The 5,970-nt window shown below is 39.2% G+C and overlaps 1 non-coding gene across 1 annotated transcript; it reads right to left on the reverse strand.

Annotated features, from left to right (window-relative positions):
* Positions 1 to 4,155: 4,155 nt before the first annotated feature.
* Positions 4,156 to 4,263, reverse strand: LOC144454628 (U6 spliceosomal RNA). Its single transcript, XR_013483139.1, has one exon. It is a non-coding gene; the product is annotated as a U6 spliceosomal RNA (small nuclear RNA).
* Positions 4,264 to 5,970: the final 1,707 nt, after the last annotated feature.

Consider the following 5,970-nt stretch of genomic DNA (forward strand, 5'->3'; position numbering starts at 1 on the left):
AAAGAGCTAAGATAAACCCTGGGCTCTGATCTAAAAAGAGCTTATAAGACCTTCTCCTGCTGAGGAAAAGGCTAAAGTAGCTGCTACAATTTAGCAGAGAACAAGCAGGTGGCAGCAGCAGAGGAGCAGCAGAGGAGCTGCTCAGTTCACTACCAGCAGAGGGCGGTGTAATAGCGATAATAGGCCAACAGAAGAGGCTAATAATACCCAGCCATGGAAAAAGAAGTTGACAGCCTTATGATATCATCAGACCAGAAGATGACATCAGGGACTCTGCAGAGAAAGACCAGCAACATCAGATGCAGAGAGGACAACATCCTCAGAGTATGAGTTATGCTGGCTACGTATCTTTCTTTACATGTGCCTTTTCACACAGGTTATAAAAGGTATATTATGCATGATGTACCTGTTCCAATGCATGTTCCATTTCCCACTGGTCCCATGGTGGAAGGTTGCCCTTTGTTTATGGGGTAAATTTTTCTTGTCATTTTAATTTTTCCATTCACCTTCCATCATGCCCATGTCATTTCCCACAAATGATCATACAGGAACTTCATTTTCCAAAGATAGCAAGGCACAGAATGGATCTGGATGCCTCTGCTCCAACTTTGTATCAACAAAATGATGGTCTTTACTAAGAGAACATTTTAAGATTTATAAAGCATGGTCCTGTGAGGTAGGTAGTATTCATTACCCTCATTTTGTGGATGAGGTATCTGAGGCGTGGAGAGGTAAATTGACTTGCCCAGGGTTACATAGCTATTTAAGTCCCAGGGTCAAGACTCAAAGCTAGGTCTTGCCATACTAGAACCAGTGTTCTTTCTACCATACTAGGAAGCAATATCATAGTGCCATCCTCATTAAGATCTAATACCTGAGAGGCATAAGAAATCCCTGCCTACACCTCAAGAAGGAGACCTGAAATGCTTGTTGTGCATGAGGTCTCCCTCATGAAATGATTATAAAACTTCATTATTCCAGTCAATTGAAAATGGAAAATCTTTAACACCCTTGGAAGTGCCAAGCTATGACTCATTGAGATAGATTTGCAATTCCAACTGCACAATTATTGTTGATAACTTTGTTAGTCTCAATCTTTTAGAGTCCTTAATTTTAATTCTTTTTTCCCCCCTGTGAATAAAAGAGATTCATGAGTCTTGGACTGAAAGACCTCAACTTCAAAGGGAAGGAGTTTGGCATGGGGGATTTGGTATCATAGAACCTGTGTTCAAGTCTTGGTTTCATTATGCGAAGGTCTCATTAGATAGTCTCTTTAATTTCACCTCTCTAAGCCTCAGTCTCCTAACCAGTAAGATGGGTTCAATAATACTTAGACTACCGAATAGTTATGCTGAAAGCACTCTGTCAATCTTAAAGCACTATATAAAAGTAAATTGTTATGATAATTGCAGTAGTCACATCCTACCGTGTATACCCTTCACTAGAGAATTGGTCCTGAAGAAACATAATAGTAGCCAGCACAATCCTAAAGAGAATATTTCTTGAATTAATTGCAAATTCATGCCTGGGAATACTAGATCTAGCATTGGTTGTGAGAATCATCATTTGGTGAATAAAGACATTAGGAAAATGGTTTGAAGCCATTAGGATCATGTAGAGTAGTGCTGTATTCTTAGAGCATATCTTAGGTCAAATTTAAAAGTAAGCAAAGTCCACTTTCAATCTCTTCACCTTTTTATACTCTGATCTATGCTTTCAGTCCCCCTCATATGCTGACCTCTGACTGTCCAGGCCTTACCTCCATCCTGACTTCCCTAGGCAGCAGCCTATACTTTAAATCTTTCTTGACCTTGCCCCATCTAGATTTTTGACTTCTGTCCCCCTATTCTCTAGGGGCTCTGCTTTAAACTAGGCAAATGATAAACTAAGCATCCCAAGGTAATAATGTTTGATAATTGAAGGACTATATTATTCATGCCAAGCAACATATTCGCTTTTAACAGGAACTGTATGGAAACTATCACTTTAATACAAAGAGTGGCAGAGGGGGTGGATTTCAGGCCTCCTAGTAGGCCTATAGGAAGATTTGACACCTAATGATTTGGGAAGGCCCTCAAAATATACCCTTTTCTTCTATCTTTAGATCCTGTGGCCTTGCCCTTTGTTTCACGCTCCTTAATAAGTATGCTCTAGGAAAAGTGTTCTTAACCTTGCATTCATGGATAGATTTCAGTGGGTCCCAGAACTCAGAGAGGGAAATAAATCCCATTTTTATTTTTTACTAGTCTTTACTCTGAGAAGGAAAGGCTTTAGAAGGAAAAAGAGACTTTACTGCCAAATGGGTTCATGACACATAAAAAAGTCTAAGGACTTTTTGCCCCAGGGATATTTTTTTCCCTTTTTTCTTTTAGTTCAAATGCTTAACTAGTGTTTTGAGACAGTGGAAGCAGGAAGCTCAGTTATTCTTCTCTCCTGTTCCTGGTACAGTATGATTTGCTAGCCCGCTGGCTGACAGGCAGGATTGTCTTTCCTTTGCTGACAGGCCACATTTTCCTCCAGCCTGTTGAGCCTACCTCAATCCTGGCCCCTCAGCTGTCAGGTAGGCAGAGTCTCTGCCCACCTACCAAAGAGACAGGGCAGTCTCTCATCTGATTGGATGGAAGGAAGAGGGAAGCAGCCAACGTTGATTTTTTTGTTCAGAGAGAAGAGCTTCTAAAGGGTTTATTGTAGTCTACAAAAGTGAAATAAGATGAGCTGCTATTGAGGATGAGGACTAGTATGTCTGCCGGTATGAACTCCTTCCCTATACATATTCGGTAATCCAAGCTTTCTACGGAACAGCACTGCATATTCAGTTACATCCAACGAATATTAGCTATGTTGTTCTGCATAAGACATTTTTGCTAGTGCTGCAGACACAGAGAAAAAGAATAATCCCTTCCCACAAAGAATTTACATTCTACTGGGGCTGGAGATGGAGTAGAATACAGGTACACAGAGAAGTATAATACAAAACAGGGGTTGATGGTAACAAAGATACAAAGTAGAGGACTGTGGAGAAATGAAGGAGAGGTAAAGACAAAGTACCTTACTGAGGAAAGAAAGAATTATTATTTTGCTCAGGAGTGGGGATGGTGGAGGGATAAGAGCTATTCTTGGACCTTTGAAAGGCAGGGATAAGAAGAGAATGCCTCGTAGGCATGGTACATGATAGCCCTAAAACTTACCATAACACCTAGCACAGTGACTTCCAAGCAAGAGTGTTCAGTATATCACAGAATCAAAGAACGTCAGAGCCAGCAGGCAACTCGGAAATTATCCTGGAGAGTTCCCTCAGTTTACAGATGAGAAAATACAGTACACAGGAGAAGTAATTTGCCCAAGGTCACACAGATATTTTCTGCCAGAAACAGAACTAGAACCCAGTTCATCTAACTGCTTTTCCCAGGACTCCACATGAACAAGTCCAAGTTGCTGTATTTGTTGATTGATTGACTGATTAATTTTTCTATCCACAGAGACATGGGCAAGCATCCAAACCATCTGCTTACTCAATGATATTAAACTTCTGGTGTTGTATAAATTTTCGTGGAGAAAAATGGCAACAATAATACCTTGCATTTAAGGTGTATCTTAAATATTTTTAAAGCACTAACATGTTTATCATTTCACTTTATCCTCACCATACCTCTAAAATTTAGTAGTCAGGACACTGACTCTGTTTTATGGTGGAAACAAACAAAAACAGACCTGCAAAAGTTAAGTTGACTTGGTAAGGTCATAGAGCAAGGTAATCACAGACCCATAGAACCCATGTATCCTGACTGCTCCTCCAGTGAACTGTCCAGTTGCCCAACTGCCCAGATAGGTTCCCGTCTACCACAAACACTGACAGTCAATAAGGAGCACAGGTGCTGTTATAGTACAATCCTGACAAACGAGATTGACTTCATTCATTTCTTTCCTTAGAAAAGAGCTTTTTGTTTTTACAAGACAGTTATTCCCAGATACAGAAACCTTGCCCCAACCTGGGATTGAACTCTCCTTTGTATCAAAAACAACTAAGCAAAAACAACCGATAGAGTGACTGCTTCCGACAGAGTATGAGACATTCTGCCCCAATAATCCCTCACCTCTCTACTGAAAGAAGGTAAATTCCATTGTTTGTTCCCCAGGACCGAGACTGATTATTTCAAAAATATAAGATGTGTCACGAATTTATGTGTCATCCTTGATCAAGGGCCATGCTTGTCTTTGTTACATTGTTCCAATTTTACTCTATGTGATGCTGCTGTGAATGAAAATTCTCTCCTTCTAGAAAGGACTGAATAGCAACAAGTTTTACCCCAAAAGGGAAAGAACCATGAATTATAAATATTGTCTCTCTGAGTAGATGATAAGAAGACCACAATGGTACTTACTGCTTAGCTGGTGCTGCTCTTTGTCCAAAAACAACACAATTAGTTTCCTGTAAACTCAGCATCCATAGCTATAAATCCTGCTTACGAATGCTCGAAATATAATGGACCATATAAAATTTCATTGTGTCTCAACCTTTTGAAAAAAGAAAAGAAACCAAAGCACTTTTTAATATAGTGGAGGCTTCCAAACTGCCTGATCTGCATAAGGTAAATTTATTTAGTGAACACACTTATTTCTCTGTCAGAAAAGCAATTATTTCTTTATTCTGACAGGAATCATTATTCATGCAGGGAGAATTGATTGGGCTTTAACTGTCCACAGGCTGTGACTATAAAGCAAACTATGATCAAGCCAACTACAATCAAGTCTTTACCATAGGCAGAAGTAAGGACATAAAACTCTAAAATACATTTCAATAGGGTTACAGTTTAGGAGTTCATGTCCCATCAATTCTGTAAGTCCTTTGAAGTAAATTACATTATATCAATGCTGCTACTGCTCTTGTTAATCATGGCTACTGTAAATTCAAAGGAAAAAACTTCACATTTCCATTTACCTCGATCTAAATTCTTGGGCTGAACAAAAATCATTCAATTAGCCTCCCAATGGAAGGGAAATCAGGGAAGCAAGTTAATTACTTACCTTGATGATACTTTGCTTCTGAAGCCAAAACATTAACATATGCAACAACAATTTAAAAAGGAATCATAAAGCACATAAATAAAACTAGGCTCCCTATTTATGGGCAATGAAACAAACAAAGCCTGCCTTTAAAAACTGTTGAGAAGGCCACACAAAGATGGAAATACTCCTTAGGGAAGAAAAAAGAGGAAAAATTCTTGATGTTTGATTGATATCACTAATTGAGGTGTGGCAGCAGAAGTTTTAAATAGTTGGGGTTTTTTTTATTATTATCATGTACCAAATAGAAATAGAACTGAGGAAACTGATGAGTCATCAGAGAGAATTGGCCTGCCTTTGTTTTCAGTGGTTTTTCCATCTAACATAAGACACCAATTATGAAAATTGAGAAATTTTCATACAATTGAGAAACGTAGAAAATCTTCATTGTTTTCTTTTCTTTTCTGATAGGTGGAATGGGTCATGCTTTAGGTTAGCAAGATGAGGGTTACAATGTTCTCTGTTCTATGAAAGCGTTCAGTGGAATGAAAAGGCACCTTCCACAGAACCACGGAATGTCAGTTAGAAGGGACCTATTCCAAAAGAATTTCCCACTGCTACATCCCAGAGAAATGGCCAGCCAGACTTTATTGGAAGATCTCCAGGAAGAGGGAATCCACCACCTCCCACAGTATCACATTCCACTTTGGGATAGGTCTAATTATTGGGGCATTTTTCTTTATATAAACTTAAATTTGTCTCTGCAGCTTCAAGTCACTGTTACTGCTTTTCTGTCCTTCAGGGCCAAGCAGATAAAGACAAAACCTTCTTCTAAGCAATAGCCCTTCAAGTACCTAAAAACAGGTATCTTGTCTTCCTTGAGACTTCTCTATTTTCAACCTCCCTAATTCCTTCAACCTATTCTCATATGGCGTAATCCCTAGGAAAAGCAGAGATACCTGCTAA

The sequence above is a fragment of the Phascolarctos cinereus genome, unplaced genomic scaffold (genome assembly GCF_003287225.1).
Source record: "Phascolarctos cinereus isolate Bilbo 61053 unplaced genomic scaffold, phaCin_HiC Scaffold_726;HRSCAF=1367, whole genome shotgun sequence".
NCBI lineage: Eukaryota > Metazoa > Chordata > Mammalia > Diprotodontia > Phascolarctidae > Phascolarctos > Phascolarctos cinereus.